A 20,532-nucleotide genomic window follows, 5' to 3' on the forward strand; every position below is an offset into this window, starting at 1 on the left:
ACGGCATCTTGCACAGCCTTTCCATGGAACCCACTGACTCAATATACAGGGAGTGGTCCAATTTCACCCACAGACGCCACCTAACACCTCAGAAACTAAACAAGGTGTGTGAATACCCAAACAATAACCTAAGGAAAGAAACAACAACTGATTGATATGGGAAGAAATCAGCGAAAGAACTCAGGAAATATGAAGAACCAAACGGAAAACACACCCCCAAAGAGAGGCACCAGCCCCCTAGAAAAGGACACCAACCAAAATCAGGCAACCAATATGACAGAAGAGGAATTTCATATGTGGATCATAAGAACACTCACCCAGCTACAACAACAACTCAATAACCAACACAAAGAAACCACAAAAAGTCTCCAGGATATGGGAAAAGAAATAGACACAATGAAGAAAAGTGTAATGAAACTCCTGGAAATGAAGAACCAATTCAAGGAACTACAAAATACAGTGGAAAGTCTCAAGAACAGGGTAGAAGAAACAGAAGAAAGAATCTCAGAGCTTGAAGATAACACCCTCCAATTAAATAAATCAGTCACAGAAATAGAGCAGAGAAACAAGAGAAAAGAGCAAAGCCTACAAGAGCTGTGGGATTATGTGAAGAAACCTAATGTGAAGGTCATAGGGTTACAAGAAGGGGAAGAAGACAACACTCAAGGGTTGGACAAGCTGTTTGAAGATATAATAGAGGAAAATTTCCCAGGCCTTGCTCAAAATCTTGATATACAAGTTCAAGAAGCTCAGAGGACCCCTGGGAGATTCAACGCAAACAGGAAGACGTCACGACATGCAGTCATCAGACTGACCAAAGTTTCAACTAAAGAGGCCCTTCTAAGAGCTGTAAGACAAAAGAAGCAAGTAACATACAAGGGAAAGCCAATTCGAATAACATCAGACTTCTCTAATGAGACTTTAGAGCAAGGAGAGACTGGGGCCCCATTCTCACACTTTTGAAACAAAACAATGCCCAGCCTAGAATATTATTCCCTGCAAAACTAAGCTTCGTATATGAAGGAGAAATAAAAACATTCTCAGACAAGCAAAGGCTCAGAGAATTCACCAAGACAAGACCAGCCCTACAAGAAGTACTTAAAACAGCGTTATGCATGGAACATCATAATAATAACCCACAAATATAAAAACAACCAAAACCCAAAGATATTAAAGGCCAGATATTACAATGGCTCCAGACAGAAATCATAGCAACAACATCCAACCCAACAGAATGATCAGTAATCTACCTTACCTATCAGTTCTCTCAATAAATGTGAATGGCTTAAACTCTCCACTCAAGAGACATAGGCTGGCTGAATGGATAAGAAAATACAGGCCAAGTATATGCTGTCTTCAGGAAACACATCTAACCTGCAAGGATGCATATAGACTAAAAATAAAAGGGTGGAGATCAATATTCCAAGCAAATAGAAGCCAAAAGAAGGCTGGTGTGGCAGTTCTAATTTCAGATGATTTAGTTTTTAAACCAACAAAAGTAGTAAAAGACAAAGAGGGTCATTATATAATGGTGAAGGGCACAGTCCAACAAGAGACAACAATTTTAAAATATATATGCACCCAACTTAGGTGCACCCAGATTCATAAAGCAAACCTTACTGGAGCTAAGCAAATGGATTAATAGCAACTCCATAATCGCCGGAGATTTCAACACCCCACTGATGGCACGAGACAGATCCTCCAAACAGAAAATTAATAAAGAAATAATGGACTTAAACAAAACTTTAGAACAATTGGGTCTGACAGACATCTACAGAACATTCTACTCAAAATCCACTGAATATACATTCTTCTCATCAGCTCACGGGACATTCTCTAAGATTGACCATATCCTAGGACACAAAGAAAATCTCGAGAAATTTAAAAAAATAGAAATCATACCATGTACCTTCTCAGATCACAGTGGAATAAAACTAGAAATCAACACTAACAGAAACTCACATTTCTACACAAAAACGTGGAAATTAAACAACCTCCTACTAAATGATTACTTCGTAAATGAAGAAATCAAGACGGAAATAAAAAAGTTCTATGAGGAAAACGACAATGGAGAGACAAGTTATCAACTCCTCTGGGACACAGCTAAAGCAGTTCTGAGAGGAAAGTTTATCTCCATAAATGCCTATAAGCAAAAGACAAGAAGATCACAAATAGACAATCTAATGAAACGACTCAAAGAGCTGGAAAAAGAAGAACAGACCAACCCCAAACCCAGTAGAAGAAGTGAAATCAACAAGATCAAATCAGAACTAAATGAAATTGAAAACAGGGAAGCTATTCAGGAGATTAATAAAACAAAAAGTTGGTTCTTTGAAAAAATAAATAAAATTGACACACCATTGGCTAAGCTAACGAAAAGCAGAAAAGAGAAATCTCTAATAAGCTCCATCAGGAATAAAAAAGGAGATATCACAACTGATCCCAAAGAGATATAAGATACAATTTATGAATACTACAAAAATCTTTATGCACACAAACTAGAAAATGTGGAGGAAATGGACAAATTTCTAGAAACACACAGCCTCCCTAGGCTCAACCAGGAAGAAATAGATTCCCTGAACAGACCAATCTCAACAGCTGAAATAGAAACAGCAATTAAAAATCTCCCTAAAAGGAAAAGTCCCGGTCCAGATGGCTTCACACCTGAATTTTACCATACTTACAAAGAAGAACTAGTACCTATCTTGCAGAAACTATTCCACAACATCGAGAAGAACAGAAACCTCCCTGACACCTTTTATGAAGCGAATATTACTCTGATACCAAAACCAGGAAAGGATGCAACAAAAAAAGAAAACTACAGACCAATATCCCTAATGAATATAGATGCAAAAATTTTCAACAAAATCTTAGCTAACTGAATCCAGACACTTATCAAAAAAATAATCCACCACGACCAAGTGGGCTTCATCCCAGGGATGCAGGGATGGTTCAACATACGTAAATCTATAAATGCAATTCACCACATAAACAGAAGCAAAAACAAAGACCACATGATTCTTTCAATAGATGCAGAAAAAGCTTTTGACAAAATTCAACACCCTTTCATGATACGAACACTTAAGAAAATAGGCATAGAAGGGACATACCTAAAAATGATACAAGCCATATATGACAGACCCATAGCCAACATCATACTGAATGGGGAAAAATTGAAATCATTCCCACTTAGAACTGGAACCAGACAAGGCTGCCCACTATCTCCACTTATGTTCAACATAGTACTGGAAGTCTTGGCTACAGCAATCAGACAGGAAAATGGAATCAAAGGTATCCAAATACGGGCAGAAGAGATCAAACTTTCACTGTTTGCTGATGATATGATATTGTATCTAGAAAACCCCAAGGATTCAACCAAGAAACTCCTGGAACTGATCAATGAATTTAGTAAAGTCTCAGGATACAAAATCAATACACAGAAATCAGAGGCATTCATATACGCCAACAACAATCTCATTGAGAACCAAATCAAAGACTCAGTTCCCTTCACAATAGCAACAAAGAAATTAAAGTACCTAGGAATATACTTAACCAAGGACGTAAAAGACCTCTACAGGGAGAACTATGAAACACTGAGGAAGGAAATAGCAGAGGATGTAAACAGATGGAAATCCATACCATGCTCGTGGATCGGCAGATTCAATATCATCAAAATGTCTATACTACCCAAACTGATCTACAGATTCAATGCAATACCTATTAAAATCCCATCAGCATTCTTCACAGATATAGAAAAAATAATTTTACGCTTCGTATGGAACCAAAGAAGACCCCGAATATCAAGAGCAATTCTAGGCAACAAAAACAAAATGGGAAGCATTAATATGCCAGATATCAAACTATACTACAAAGCTGTAGTAATTAAAACAATATGGTATTGGCACAAAAACAGGAATATTGACCAGTGGAACAGATGTGAGAATCCTGATATAAAACCATCCTCATATAGCCATCTAATCTTTGACAAAGCAGACAAAAACATACGCTGGGGAAAAGAATCCCTTTTCAATAAATGGTGCTGGGAAAACTGGAGAGCCACCTGTAGAAGGCTAAAACAGGACCCACACCTTTCACCTCTCACAAAAACCAACTCACGCTGGATAAGAGACTTAAACCTAAGGTATGAAACTATTAGAATTCTAGAGGAAAAAGTTGGAAACACTCTCCTAGACATCGGCCTGGGCAAAGAGTTTATGAAGAAGTCCCCAAAGGCAATCACAGCAGCAACAAAAATAAATAAATGGGACATGATCAAACTACAAAGCTTCTGCACAGCCAAAGAAATAGTCATGAAAGTAAATAGACAACCTACAGAATGGGAGAAAATTTTTGCATCCTATGCATCCGATAAGGGACTGATAACTAGAATATACTTAGAACTCACGAAAATTAGGAAGAAAAAATCAAATAACCCCATTAAAAAGTGGGCAAAGGACTTGAACAGAAATTTTTCTAAAGAAGACAGAAGAATGGCCAACAAACATATGAAGAAATGCTCAACATCTCTAATCATCAGGGAAATGCAAATCAAAACCACAATGAGATATCACTTAACTCCAGTGAGAATGGCCTTTATCAAAAAATCTCCAAACAATAAATGCTGGTGTGGTTGCAGAGAGAGAGGAACACTCCTACACTGCTGGTGGGACTGCAAACTAGTTCAACCTCTGTGGAAAGCAATATGGAGATACCTTAAAGCGATACAAGTGAATCTACCATTTGATCCAGCAATCCCATTGCTGGGCACCTACCCAAATGATCCAATGACACTCTACAAAAATGACACCTGCACTAGAATGTTTATAGCAGCACAATTCATAATTGCAGGGCTGTGGAAACAGCCCAAGTGCCCATCAATCCAAGAATGGATTAATAAAATGTGGTATATGTATACCATGGAGTACTATTCAGCTCTAAGAAATAATGGTGATATAGCACATCTTATATTTTCCTGGTTAGAGCTGGAACCCATACTACTAAGTGAAGTATCCCAAGAATGGAAAAACAAGCACCAGATATATTCTCCAGCAAACTGGTATTAACTGAGTAGCACCTAAGTGGACACATAGGTACTACAGTAATAGGGTATTGGGCAGGTGGGAGGGGAGAGGGGGGCGGGTATATACATACATAATGAGTGAGATGTGCACCATCTAGGGGATGGTCATGATGGAGACTCAGACTTTTGGGGGGAGGGGGGGAAATGGGCATTTATTGAAACCTTAAAATCTGTACCCCCATAATATGCCAAAATAAAAAAAATAAATAAATAAAATAAAAAATAAAATAAAAATAAATACCAATACTAAAAAAAAAAAGGAGCTTACAAAAGAACTATTTTCCAATTTTCTGACACTATATACTTCCAAACTAACATTTAATGATTATATGATTACCTACATGAGTTTTTATTAATAAACATTATTTTAAATGCATGTGTCATCAGCGATGTTTCTTGCAAAGCTTTTATATTTTTTTAAACATAAGCAAATATGTTTATATTATTTTATAGTTTAATATGCCATCTTTCATATTCTAAGGTATAGATTTCAAACAATACAGTAAATGCTATGCATGGCTGTGTATATGTGCGTACTATCTACATCAATGTGGGCTGAGAACTGAAAAAATATACAAAAGAAAATAGTACACAGAAGACGCTGCTATCTAAGAATAATGAATGCTGGGAAAGTCAACTTAAAATATAGGTTTAGAAACCAAATTTTCATATAAATGAGGGGATGATAGCTTGATTAGAACTTAATTTTTAATGTAAATAGTAATGATGCAAATAGGTTCATTTTAGCTTTTACTTTAAAAAATTAGGTTTTAATTATAACTTATGCAATAATTTTAGAATGAAAAAACCTTTAGATGCTACACATATTATTCTTAAACAAATCTATGTAATACAATGCAACTCAAAATCCCTTATGCCTGACATTAGAAGGAAAAGGGAGTCATATATGTAAAAACGTTTGAGGGGACCATGATTTTTCCTAAGGACACCTATTACGCTTTTGGTTAATGATGACAAAGAGGATGAAGATAATAGTTATAATAGCATTTCCATATAAATTACTATATGCCAATAGTGTGTTGAAGATTCTACACATATTATTCTATTGTGTTATGAAGATTAAATAAACTATAAATCAAACATCACTGCATTTATATCATTCTATTTAAAAGCCCCTAATGTGTACAAATCCATTCTTCCAAAGTATTGCAAAAAATGTTTAATTAATTTCCCACCTTCCTCTCAGGCTATTTTTCATACAGCAGAGAACTCATAAAAATGTCTGCCAATTCACATCCCTGATCAAAAGCCTCCAATGGCTTCTCATTTATTTGATTTTAAAAAAAAGAAATCTAATATTCTTGTTATGGCCAGCAAGACCTTACAGGCTCTTGTCCCATTATATTGGTCTCTTTGGTATTACTCAAATATGCCACCTTGAGCTCTCCTTGGGACCTTGATCCAGTGCTTGGGATGCTCTTTCCCAGATGGTTGCATGGCAGCATCTCCTTCACTTCTCTCAGGTCTCTTCTCAGCTGCTACCAACCCAGAAAAACCTTCTCCAACCTAAAAACAGAGTTTGCACTTCCCCTAGCATCCCATTCAACTTTATTTTTCTTCACATTTATTTGACACTGTGAAAACCAGTATGATGTTTTTTATTTGTTTGTGTTTTGGTTTAAAGTCTGCCCCCTCCTCTTCACCTTCCCCCAGCACCACCAATAGAATATAAGGGCAATGCTTGTTTTTTCACTGCTATAACTCTAACCCTTAGAAGAGCATCTAGTATATTGTAAGTGTTCAATAAGTATTGAGAGATTGAATTGAATCATTCTTGCCAACTTTCTCTTTATGCTTAAGCTGGACTAAATCTGCCTGATCCAAATTGTGTACTCAGAATCTAGATTTACTGCTAACCACACATACACATACCAAACACATACAGCAGACATACACATAGAGATTTTTAAAAACTCATTAAGGAGCACATCTAGTGATTAAATTTTGTAAAACTTTGCTTTTCTTTGCAAAATTTAGGATGGAAAAGTGATATGCATCTATCAGTATAGAAAGTACATCAGTATAATATGTTAAATATATAAGTATATAACAGATATATCAATATAATATTAGGGTAATATATGTTATGTATATGTAATGGATAAATATATAACATATTATAGCATAGTAACAATGTATTTTATATAATATATATACATAGCTTTCTGAAGAGCTATGCCATTCTAAACAAAATTACTATAGTATTTTCATTAAGCAATATTATCTACTCTCAAATATTATTTTACCATGTTTATTTTCTTTAAATTATGTTCATATGGATAAGTCCATGGCTTAATTTATTTTTGCTGTCTTCATTACACCAAATTTTAATCTAAAGAGAATCCTAAATCCAACTTTTGACCATTGATGGCAAGTTAGCATATCTATTCTCTAACTCATTCCTTTCTACTGAAACACATAGTTTTATAATGTAATTTTTTTTCAACAAGTGTGGTGTCTGAAGAACACCACCATTACAACATAACAAAGCAGCATGTGTTCTACAATGTTGGTTAGATATTTTTGGAGATGAATAGCACTAGATCATACATAGATGAGTAAAATAACATTGTCTATAAATTATAATTCACTTTGTAAATCTTGATTTCCTGCTTCACCGTAGGTATCAGAGTCACTTTCCTGTGGCTATCAGATCTGGAGTTAAAATATCACTGAGAGTTGCAGTTCATGGCAATATTGGTGCCTTCTTCTTTATGGCTTTAATAGAAGGAGGGCCATGAATATGTTATCTATGTTCTTTAAAGTTAGTGTCACATAATATAGAATATTTTGTATCTTAAACTGAAGGGATATCTTTGAAAAACAAGCTGAAGAATAATGTGTTTGGTAATTTGTCTATAAAGACAAACTATGTAAGCAAAGACACATTTTTCTCCCTGACAAAAAGCACATACAAATGTGCATCTGCGCTTTCTGAGCTTGGAGAAGCTCATATGAAAGAGGGAGAGGGACACAGACCACAGTCTGACATTGGCCCCTCCAATGGGAGGGGATGAGAGAAGGAGGAAATGATTAGTAACTTTATTTTTCTGTGTGTCTGTTTAGAGTTTTACAATGTATTGCAATTACATTTTATTTTTATAATTATATATGTTTAAATATTATATGTACTTATATAATTTACTTATGTATACTTACATAATTTATTTACATATATTATATGTTATTATATAGCTATTTAACATATAATTACATATCTATCAAAATATAATTATACATTATTATATGCCTGTATAATCTGTTCATGTATAATATACACATACACACATGCATATATGTATATCCAGAGTCACCAGTTGTTTTTAATTTAACATTGTTTTGCTATGTTTTATTTCTGAGGTTATCATTGAGTATACTATTGTATCAGCTGTCTTTGGGTAAGAAATGTTATTTTATAAAGTATATTTTAATGTCAGAAGAGGATGTAAGTATGTTTCATTAAAATAGTACTTCATTAAAGTACTGGTTAATAATTTAGCCAAAACCAATACTTTAAATTATTCCAATGAGGAATGAGAAACAGTATAGTATTTCTAGTAGTTCATCGCATATAATAACATGTCTCTTTCAGAAGAAAATGTTTGACTGATTTAAACATTTTATTATAAATAGTAAAAAATAATCAATATTAATGCATGGATTTAAAACCGTGATGGTAATATATAAATGTCAAGATGTAAATGTATTACTTGCAGGGTTCATCTAACTCTGATAAAGAAGGAAAGCATTCTTATCATGCCTATTTCATTTGGCTTAATAAGTAGATCTTCTGACTGACAGAAGTTTAAATCCAGCATGAATGTTAATTATTTTCAGCACAGTAGAAGGAAACATAATTATTAATTTCACTATAACAATACTGAATTCATAGGCATTTACGCCGAAAGGAAAAACTCTTTAAGGGAGAAAAGGACATTGAATTAAAAGGGAAATACTTTTATTGACTTTTTTCAAAAATAGGACTGTACTACAGTTTGCCAAATCCAAAAATTACTAACTAGCAGGGTTGACTTAAAAATATTTTGGCTTCAAATAAAAATATACTTTGAGGTCTAAAGGTTCTACTCACATTCTATGCCTTATACTAGAATACAAAATTAGAACGGAGGACAAAATCACCAAATACGGTATGGTATGTTACAGTACAATATTACAATGATATGTCTTCCAAATAATTAAGACTTACTGTTATTTTGGAGCTATCTCTTTACAATGCCACATAATGACCTGAAAGGAAAAGGAATAAATCAAGATATTGTCATCATTAAAAAGTTCCCAAAACTAACATACATCTAAAGTGTTCATTTCACATTTCTTCTAAAAAAAAATCTTAAATCCAAAACATTCTTATTAAAATGGGATGTCTAAAGGATTTAAATATTTTACTTTAAAGTCTGTCAGTTGAAACAATCTCCCCCACAATAAAAATAGTCACTCTCATGAGTTTCCCCCAAACCACTACATAATGATAGCAATAATGTCAACTAGGGAAAATTAATTCAATTCATTGTAGGTCTGCTTTCTAAGTATGGAAATATATAACTTCTAAACATCAAAACTCACAGGACTCAAACTAATACAAATATTAGAACAAATCTAGCTATACTTGTTTCCATGAAGTCAAATTTCACTGCTGCTATTATTTTTGTTGATTACAAAATACCAAAAATATTTTTGAGACAAAAGTCAACATATAAAATACAAGCAATCAATTTGTTTAATATCTATAATTTATAATTATTTTTCAATAACAGGGGTTATTAGTGAAACTACATTTTAAATATAATTTTAAGCATTGAAATTAAACATATCATAAAAGTCTAATGTCTATAATATTTAAGACACTATTCCAAGTTTTTTAGATGCATTTTAAAATGTCATTTTATATGCTCTATTTACAATTCATTTTTTGACTATCTTATTTGCTGTCATAGTCATTCAGAAACTATTTATAATATTAATAGTAACTAAAAGAATTTGAAATAAGGCAAAGATTTTGGAAAACATATGCTTACTGATGAGGTTTTTCAACTCTCTAAGAAGCTACAAATATTCACAAAATGATTGATGGACGAGTCCAGTTTTTCAAACAGCAGAATATTCATGTAAGCTGTAGAAAGAATGTTTTCTTCTGTTGACCTAGTTCATTCATAGTTGGCAAAATATTTGGAAACTAAAACATTGGAGAGGGCTATTCTCGTTTCCAGACCATGAATATGCAGAAAGAGGAAAGCAAAATTGAAACTTATAACTCAATGTTTTAAGATGCTCATTTTAAGCTGGTATGGTCTATTTTTTGTTTACAAAACAAAAAAAATAATGAATAAGCAAGTCAATGGTATATATATATATATATATATACAAATATATATGCATGCATGTGTTTAAATATTTATTTAAAGAACAAATAGTTCTTATCTGTTTAATATTGAAGTAAGCTACTTAAATTTTGATAACAAAATCTAGAATAAACTATCAAAAATAAATTATTGGATTACTTGATCAAGTTATACAATCTGCATTGGTTAAATCAATACTGTAAAATTCTGGTGAGTTTTATAGTTTTTATATTCCTAATAGAACATAGGAGAAAATTAACAAAAATCCATAATTAATTTTGTTTAGTGCCTATAATTTACTTTAAAATGTTCCAGTAGGTAGATTCTGCAGTAAATTAGCTTACCTTTAGTGTACATACAAGAAAAAGTCAAGATTCAAGCAAATCTAATCAAGGATCCACTCTCTAGGTTGGTTAAGATTTGCAATTTTCTAATCGATAGTTCGCACTCCAGGGGCAACTGTGGCAAATACTTCAAATTTCCACATATTGCTCTATAAAACTACACACGGGAGCTTGGTAATTTACAAAAGATTGTTATAAATACCAAGCAATCTCTTCCCTATTGTGTGAATAAAGTATAAGAATCTCAGTAAAAGGTCAAGAGTCTAACAATTTTGAAGTGATACCCTCGATCTGGAATCTATTTGATTTGTTAGTCACCCCGTTATGTAGAAGGTGGGTCCCTCAATTGTCACTACTAAAAAGCTCATCACTCCTGCCACCAGAATACTGCTGTATTTGCTCTGCAATGAACCTTTGCTACAAGGATGGCATCCCCAAAAGGACAAGTAACAGAGACTACCTCCAGATTATTGGACATGCTGCTTGGTTTTGTACCTAATTTTTAATAAAAGTGTGTATGTTTGCAGAAATTTGTCTGTAGCACTTTTGTTTTGTTTGTTTTTTAAACAAACTAAGAGCAAAGTTGTAAAAGGAGAGACATTTACTTCCTACTTATCTCTTATTGTCAAAGGTAAAAATATTGAAAAAAAATCCCTAACTAGTTGAAGGAACAAATTAGCTGATGTCAATTCACAATGCCAGCCTAGATAACCTAGGCTCAAGTAGCTGAGTTTTGCTAGAGAAAGTCATGATCTGTCAGGATGTTTTAGATAATGCTGCAGTACAAACAGGCTTAAAATTACAAAGGAATATTTTGCCCTCTCACCATAAATGTCCTTACAGGTTGGAAGGGGAGCTCTGCTGATCATAGCATCTCAAGTAAGCAGGGTAACAGGAAAACCACCTCAAATGTGCAGAAAGATTCAAATAAAATGAAGGAACACTGGCTATTAAAATGCTCTGGCCCCAGACATAAAACTTATTGGCCACAACTACATTTCTGTCTCCATTTAAATCACCAAAAGACTAAAAATTGCAGCATAATTTTGTCACATGCCCAGAACAGTGGAGAATCAGAATTATGTGCTGTTTAAATTACCATAGCAATACAATATCTACAATTGAAAATTCAGTTTTTCTATTTTGAACAATAAACCTTAAGTTGCAGTACATCCTAAAAGTACACTTTTTTTCTAAGAAAAATGTGGATTATTAAATTTGGTTTTGCTAGTTAACTAAGATTGAAATCTATATGACTGAAAGTAAATTTATTCTAATGTAAGAAACCTAGAATATGAGCAGGCAGATTTAAATATATAAATGATATAAATAATCATTAAAAAATTTTTACAATAGAAGATCCTTATAAAAAGACAGAAAAGATATACTTCTTATTTACATGTTATAGCAGGAATGGACAAATCTTTATGTGCATACTAATAATAATGAGTGCTGATTAAAATGGAGATTCCTAGTCCTCTAAACTAGTATTATGATTTAATATGTCCGGTATTTGAGTTTAGGAATGCATATTTTTTAAATTGCATCTATTTAACTCTGATGTAGGCAGTCCTAAAACAATTTTGAGAACATTTTGAGAAGTGATGCTATAGCTGGTTGGTTCCAAGAAGCAAAAAGCATAAGTATGAAATTGAATTGGGAGAAAAACAAGTAGGAGTTCAATCACTCTATGGAAAATTTTATTTAGTTGCTGAAACTGTATTATTAAAAAATATGTAAAGAAAACATCTGTCTTAGCAGTCTCAAAAAGATGCAGTAGCAATGCAATGATACTGCCTCTCTGTTCTGCATGAAAACTTTGAAAAACTGATATGCAATTAGCCCCTGCTTAAATATTGAATAACAGGGGTATACCATTCTCTTTATAGATAATTGTCAAATTGATGTCACTAATCCATAGTCCTTTTACTGATGCTAGACTCATATATCCCATCTTCTATTCAATATCCCCACTTGGGTAGACCTACCAGGTCTACAGGTCAAACTGTATATATCTAAAATCTGATTCTTTATTCTGTTTCCCCAAACTGATGCTCCTGAAGCCATTTTCATCTTAAATCAATGACCACTATCCTTTCAGTTACTCAGGTCAAAAACCTGGAGTTTTTCATTCATACTTTTCTCTACTATTTAATTAAGAAATGTTTTCTCAACCATTTTCTCAATCGTTCAGCAAATCCTGTCAGTACTTCCTTCTAGAATCTGACCATTTCCTATCATTACCACCCTAGTCTAAGCCACCATCCTCTCTCAGGTAAATAGTTGTAACAACCTTCTAAGGGTCTCTTCAGAGATGTCCTGGTAAATGTTTATCAATAACTTTTTTTATAAATAATAATTACACATGTATAATGTGAAAGAAAGAAAGAAAGAAAGAAAGAGAGAGAGAGAGAGAGAGAGAGAGAGAGAGACAGACAGAAAGAAAGAAGGAAGGAAGGAAGGAAGGAAGGAAGGAAGGGAGGGAGGGGAAGGGAGGGGGAGGGGAAGGGGATGGGAGAGGGGAGGGGAGGGGAGGGGAGGGGAGGGGAGGGGAGAGGAGAGGAGAGGAGAGGAGAGGAGAGGAGAGGAGAGGAGAGGAGAGGAGAGGAGAGGAGAGGAGAGGAGAGGAGAGGAGAGGAGAGGAGAGGAGAGGAGAGGAAAGGAAAGGAAAGGAAAGGAAAGGAAAGGAAAGGAAAGGAAAGGAAAGAGGGAGGGAGGGAGAAAGAATGAAAGAAAGGAGGAGGGAAGAAGGCAGGAAGGAAAGGAGGAAAGTAAGCAAGAGAGGAAGAAAAAGAAGGAGAAAGAAGAGAAGAGGAGGAGGAGGCGGGAGAAGAAGGAAGGAAGGAAGGAAGGAGAGAGAGGGAAAGGAAGAACAGGAAAGAAGGAAGGAAAGAAAAAAAAAGAAGAAAGGAAGGGAGGGAAAAGAAATCTGGTATTTATAGCTTTGGCAGATTTCCATGGTGTAAACACTCCCACCTTAGGTAATTTCAAGCGACATAGGGGCATGGTCTGAGAAAAGATGTGCACTATGGCCTCTGGTGAGTTGGTAGCAGCCAACCCCAGCGGAATACTGGTTCTCCCGTCTTTCATCCTTCCCAGCTGATAACCTCTTCACCATACAGCAGCCGGAGTGACCTGAGTCTGATGATACCACTTCTTCTTGCCCAAAGCCTCAGGAGAGAGGCTCCTTATTTCACTCAGAATAAGAATCTCAGATCTTAACAGGAACTTAAAAGCCAACATGGCGGCCCCCAGGCCCCGGCCACTAACTCGCTGTCTCACTGTCTGCTACTGTCCCCTGGCTCACTGCATTCCAGCCACCCTGACCTCCCCGCTTGTCTTTGAACATACTAAACATGCCCCCACCTCAGAGCCTCTGCTTCCAATACTTTTTCTCTAGGTATGTGCTTGACAGTCTCTTCCTTCCTCCAGGCCTTCGAATAAATAGTGCCTAATCAGGGAACCTTGCTTTGAAAATCTGACATAAAATGGCATAATAACCTTCACTCTCCAATCCTTCAGCTTGTTTTATGTTTCCTTATAGCACTTTTTACCTCCTTATATTTATACTCATACATAAATGGATAGTTATTATTTTTAATATTTATTTGTGTCCTTCTCCTTAAAGGTACACCCATTGATTCATGGCTATATCCCCAATACCTATGACAATGTCTGTCACATAATGAACTAATAAAATCTTATTGACTAAAGAGACAGACAATACACAAGCATATAAATAAGAAGGTAATTCCAGGTAATGAAAAGTGCCATAAAGCAAATAAAGGGGAATGGTGAGGGATCCCACGGTGGGGGAGGGATGAAGAGGGAGTGGGGATCGGGGGTGTACAGCAGCCAGTGGGTGATGGGCATCTCAAGAGGTGATATTTAAGCTAAGGTCAGAATGACAGTATAATTTTAGTAATAGTATAGTATAGTCTAGTCAGCACATGAATAAAAATTCATTACAGAATAAAAGAGAAATAGCAGCTTTGTGGATGATTTTAGGGTTTTAAAAAAGACCTGGTAAAACAAATCTATTGTTAGGTATGTTTTCAGAAAGTACACACTGAGTTCCAGACAGAAGGGATAAAAAGACATTATTTCATTTAAAGGAGGAGGAAAGGGGACATAAAGAATCAGCTCCCCTAATCCCCCATCCCAGAGAGGTATAGAGAGGAGCTTTGCAAAATTCAAGGAAAACCCTTACATGTGTACAGACCTTTATATTTTCAAAGTTTACATTTTCAAATTTGTTTACTGTATTTATCTTTCACCATAAACACTGAAAATAGTCAAGTTTATTATTCCCATCATTAAGAGAAAAGAACCTTCTCAAAGGTCAAAAGGCTAGCAAGTCAGCAAACCAGGTCTAGCAGCCAGGTGTCCTCACACTGTCCATTATATTGTGTCCATTATGATATGCTGCCTTGATGAAAATTGGCAAAAGATTACCTGGAGATTGCCAATCTGCTCTGTATGAACTCAGACCCCGACAGTTGATTCACATTTAAATTCCACAGACTTGAATTAAAGGTTGACTTTGAATGCATGGCAGGAAGGTCAACAGTAACATTAACTTTCGAAGATTCCTTAATGCCCCCCAAATTAAGTACAGACTCCTATAGCTGGCATCCAAGGCCATCACAGTGTGATTCTATGGAGAGCTTCCAGCTTTACCTCATATAGTTTTAAGACCTTTTTCGCCCACACCAGACCATTTGCCCAAGTCATCCAACATGAACAAAAGCAAAGAGAGGGGAAGGTATAATTTGTTCCACCTGTAATATCTACTCTCTGCTTCTCATGTATTTCTGTCTCTATTTAGCCATCTTTTAAGAACTTGTTTCCAAACTCCTCGAATCAGTTATGATTTCCTCCTTTAAAGTCTTTCTTATGACACTAATTATCTCCTGCCTGGTACTACTTGAGTAATTGTTAAATATCTCATTCCCCAAATAGAATATAAACAATTTGAAAAACTAAAATCTGTTCCTTCTGTATCTTCTTCAATTTTGTATTCTTTTTGCAGAGAATCTGCCATAGAATGGGAAATCAGTAAATATATGTAGAATTAGGTACAATTGATTCAAAAGGAAAGAATGCAACCTTCAGATTAGTGATTCTGACACGCTATTGAAGGCAGAAGGAAAAGATATGGGAGAAATAGAGCACAGAGTGAAATCAATAAATGAAATTATTTGGGAGAATGAAGAGAAGTAGAAGGAAATGGAAGGAGTCAATTGTATCATCAGTAGCTGGCACAATGCATTGTACACAGTAGCTGTACAATAAATGTCTATCGAATGAATGAACAAAAAGAGGAGAGTAAAAGAGGACAAAGAACTTTGGAAAGATAAGCTTAAAACTGGGTCCATCATTTTAAATTAAACGGGCTTATTCCAACAGAAATTAGGTTATTGGGATAAAACAAATGATTAAAGGGGTGAGAGAAAATTATCCAGCTTCATTATCTCCTCTAATGTTCTTTTGTTTTGAAGCACTTTCCTAAAACTAATTTAATTTGAAACACAGAACAATTTTGTGAGTAGGCTGAAGAAACATGATTCCACCCATTTTATAAATAACGAAGAAGATCAGGAAGGTTAAGTTTCTAGGATAAGATCAGAATCTAGCACAAAGTGAAAACTTGGAACCAAGGTCCTCTAACTTTCTGACATTCTAGCTGTGATCCATAGACCAGCAATATTTTCACCCTCAGGATTCTTATGAGAAATGCAGAATCTCAGAGTCTACCCCCAATTCCTGAATCAGAATTTAAATATTAACAGTCGTATCCCCTGGGTTCCTCCAATTTGAGGGAATATTAAAGTTGACTCCTTAATGGACATAAAACTAGATATAAATCTGTCTGCTTTCAAATATATATATAATGCTATGTGTGTGTGCATATATGTGTGTACATATATAGCAATAGAATCATCATATAGAAATATCACTCTTATTTAATATTGGCCATTACTATAAATAACATTTCTATATTATATAAACATAATTACTATAACATAATAAATATTATAAACATTGCTCAATAATATTAAATTATGATTGATTTATGTAAAACGTGATAATAAACAGGAATTAGAAAGGAACATAATTTAAATCCACAGACATAGCCTTTAAAGGAAAAAAAAGTAAATGAATGAACATATTTTTAAAGAAAAATTGAACAGACTATTGGGAGTAAATGTAGATGGACTCAATCATTTATCTGAGAAAAAAACAATACAAAAGAGGACACAAAATAATATGGCAAGCACAATAGTTGGCATCCATCTGTAAAAACAAAGTATTGAGAGATGCTTATTTCCACACATGTTAACATCAGGGAGTCTGCATACACACACAGACACACCACAGCTAAGTAGAATGGATTTGATGTTCAACAAAAATATGAAGGTTGTGACATGCTAATTAAAGGAAATTGCTTTGGGTGATCTTATGTTAGTAATAATAAACAAGAATTTTTGAAAAGCAGGGCAATATAGAGCCTAAAGATATCTTTTTATAAACATATGCACCGGCTCATCCCTCAGATAAAAGAATGGACAAGAGTAGGAAGGTCATTTCCCCTTTCAGAAAGGAGGGAGATTGTTTTTATTTTGCATTTCTTAGGTTCAGACAAAGCGTTTTTAAAAAGCAGTTCATAGTTCAGAGCTGAGTCCAGACTCAATTGCTACAGCTTTCCAGTGTGAGGATTTCTGCATATATTTTACAATTTACTCATTGTCATCTGTTTACGATTACCATTACTTTTACCTTAGTAAAAATGTAAACGGGACAGAAGGGAAGAGAAGGTAAGTATGAATAAGAAAGAAGGAAAGGTAGAAAGGGAAGATGTTCCAATGAGAGGGGATATACAAAAGGGAGAAGAATTAAGCTAGGTCCTGAAAAATGAATTACATTTTCTAGATAGAATTTAAAAAAAAAAACATTGTATTATCAAAAAGAAAGATAGGTTCTTTACAAATATATAAAGGACTATTTTTCTATGTAAAATTGAAAGGCAATAGTGCTTATAAATTTAAATTATCAAAAATCAAAAGTATTTTTATTAAATATCTGACATCAGATAAGTCATTCAAAAACCTTTCATCTGTAAATATTTTTCACTGATATGTTTTCAAATTGGGAAGTACAATTTGAAAGAAAGAAGAGTTCTAGGTTTTATGGTACAGGGAAGAGAATTTTCCACTGCTAAAATTGCATATGTATTTCCAATGTAGCTGATTTAATGAAAAGTAAAGCCTTTTACAACTTTATACTGGCTTTAGAGTTTTCAGAAGTATAATATTAATATGCTCAAATGATTTTTTCCAACTATAGGAAACATCTCACCCAATGAGTATTCAAATATATATTTTAAAAATAAACATACATACACACAACATCATCTAAGCTGAATGCCTGTGAGAATCTCCATTGGGTTTAGAATTGATTATATTTATCTTATGATAATGGCAATGTATCCTTTGAGAATCTTGACTTTATGTGAAATGCTTCCATGTGTTTATAAATAGGATGCACAGCTTGTTTCTGTAATTTATTTTTCACTTACTGTTTACTTAAGACTATATTAAGGAGTACATCCACACCATCTTGCCTGTACTATTCATTATTTTATTTGCGAATATGGAGCTGTCTGTAATGTACCAACAATTACTATGTTAAGAGAGTAGAATCCAAAAAGTATATGAGATTCTGGGATTACACTTGGAGAATTCTGGGAGTTCATAATATTATGCATATTCGATTTAAAGTGGACAGAGTTATATTCAGATGATTTTCTCTCATGACAGCACGTTGAAGCTGCTTTCTTCTCACATTTGACTATGAACTCCACAAGGACAAAGACCTTGCATTAGTCATGTTTTAATTTCCAATACACAGCACAATATTTGGCTCAAAATAGATACACAGATTAATTAATTTGAGGGTTGTATAAACTAAAGTGAATAGTGTTTTGGTTTGACGTGTTTAGGAAGGTAAATTTGAACCATAATATAAATCATCTCGTGTACTGTCACAAAGTGGATCCCAGAGACCTTTCAAAACAATCATTGCTTCAAGTGATACAGCCAAAAAAAAAGAACCCATTCATGATTTTAAATCATTTATTATTTAGTCAAATATCTATATTCAGAATCCACCCATATTTAAATTTAGAGATTTTACATATAACCTATTCACAGTAATTTAGTAGACAAAAGATCATTTGGGAATTAAATGGCTTATCTGTCAAAAATGTGTATTTAAATCTCTATTCATAAATTTTCCATTTTTTATTTTCCTCTTAATAATCTCACCCAAGATGTCAAGCGGGTTAATGCATCTGACAAAATGCCCAAAATGAAACGAAATGCAATGCAACACAAGAGTATACATTGCTTAAAGATTCTTTGTCTCAGTTTTATAACAACTCAAAGGTAATGAAGTGGTGCTGAGTGAGAGACACATTTAAAATATTTCTGGCAATTTTCAGAACCCTGATGTCAGGAATTCACTTAGACATTGCTTAGACAATTGTATATCAGAGTATATAAATGTTTATTAGAAAAGGAATAAATGGATAAACATAGATGTTTATCCAGGTAAATTATAGAAATCAGAATGATAAACTATATAACTTCTTGATATAATAGTTAAATCTTCAAGGAAAAATTAGAGTGTCCAATATTTTCCATGGCTGTCTCTCTCTTTTTTGTCTAATCTCCATAATTGGTTTAAATAGTTTTGTACTTTAGACAGTTTGATGAATAGAAAACCTCTGAACTTATTGACCTTCTAGTGGCTATAACTTGCCTACAAAGATGGACTCAGAGAGGAAATTAGGCAGTGGTGTGCTGGTAAATGTTCAACAACCAGTGTCGAAAAAAGAAGGAAAAAAGCCCTGATTTACAGCTTTTGCTGATTTGTATGGTGCAAATACTCCTGCCATAGCTAATTTTAAGCTAAGAAGATGATGTTACTAAGGGTAGAATTTAGGAAGAGATAGCTAAAATTGGCTCATTCATCTGGGTTAAGCTAGCTTCAGGACATCAATAAAATTAGGTCATATTAAATTAATAAGCATTTTTATTAATAAAAGTTAATTAAATACTTCTATGAAATGGTGTCAACTATACACTCTTCTTAGGGATACACTATATATGTATATTATTCTTTTTAATGCCCTAAAAACTATTACACATAAGGAATCTATTTTACATTGTTTAGTATATTTATCTATTTACATTGTTTAGTATAGTTTATTTGACTCAGGGTTTTTTGTTTCCCCAGTACACCTTCTAACATCTTGCAGAATAGTATAGGATGCTATTTGGGAGATGTGGCTCTATTCACACACTTGTAGTCTCACTGGACAAATAATAATCATTTAATAATCACATATTACTGATAAAAATACCCATTTGTATAGAAATGTCATACAAAAAAGGTTAAAAATGATATAAAAGCAGATAAAGGAGATTCTCTCCAGTCTTTCATGAGATTGGATTATTCTTATATAATTGTTTCATTGATGCAACTATAGTTGAATTCACTTATTAGAGAGACATTTATTGAGCATATACTACATTCGAAGCATTATCAGACACTAAGGAACTGAAAAGTTTCAGTCTGCTTATTTTACTTATAAGGGTAGATGCTCCATTAGAGAAGGCCAATTTTAGTTTTCTTTTTATTATTTTTGTAGTGGAAAGGATAA

At 34.0% G+C, this 20,532-nt stretch overlaps 1 long non-coding RNA gene across 1 annotated transcript in view; it reads right to left on the reverse strand.

Annotated features, from left to right (window-relative positions):
- LOC105883106 (uncharacterized) overlaps positions 1–20,532 on the reverse strand; it is a 620,369-nt gene that overhangs the window by 318,582 nt on the left and 281,255 nt on the right. Inside the window, exon 3 of the long non-coding RNA XR_012918558.1 lies at positions 9,309–9,349. This is a non-coding gene — a long non-coding RNA (uncharacterized LOC105883106). The remainder of the gene's footprint in view (positions 1–9,308; positions 9,350–20,532) is intronic.

The sequence above is a fragment of the Microcebus murinus genome, chromosome 1 (assembly GCF_040939455.1).
Source record: "Microcebus murinus isolate Inina chromosome 1, M.murinus_Inina_mat1.0, whole genome shotgun sequence".
In the NCBI taxonomy this organism is placed as follows: Eukaryota; Metazoa; Chordata; class Mammalia; order Primates; family Cheirogaleidae; genus Microcebus; species Microcebus murinus.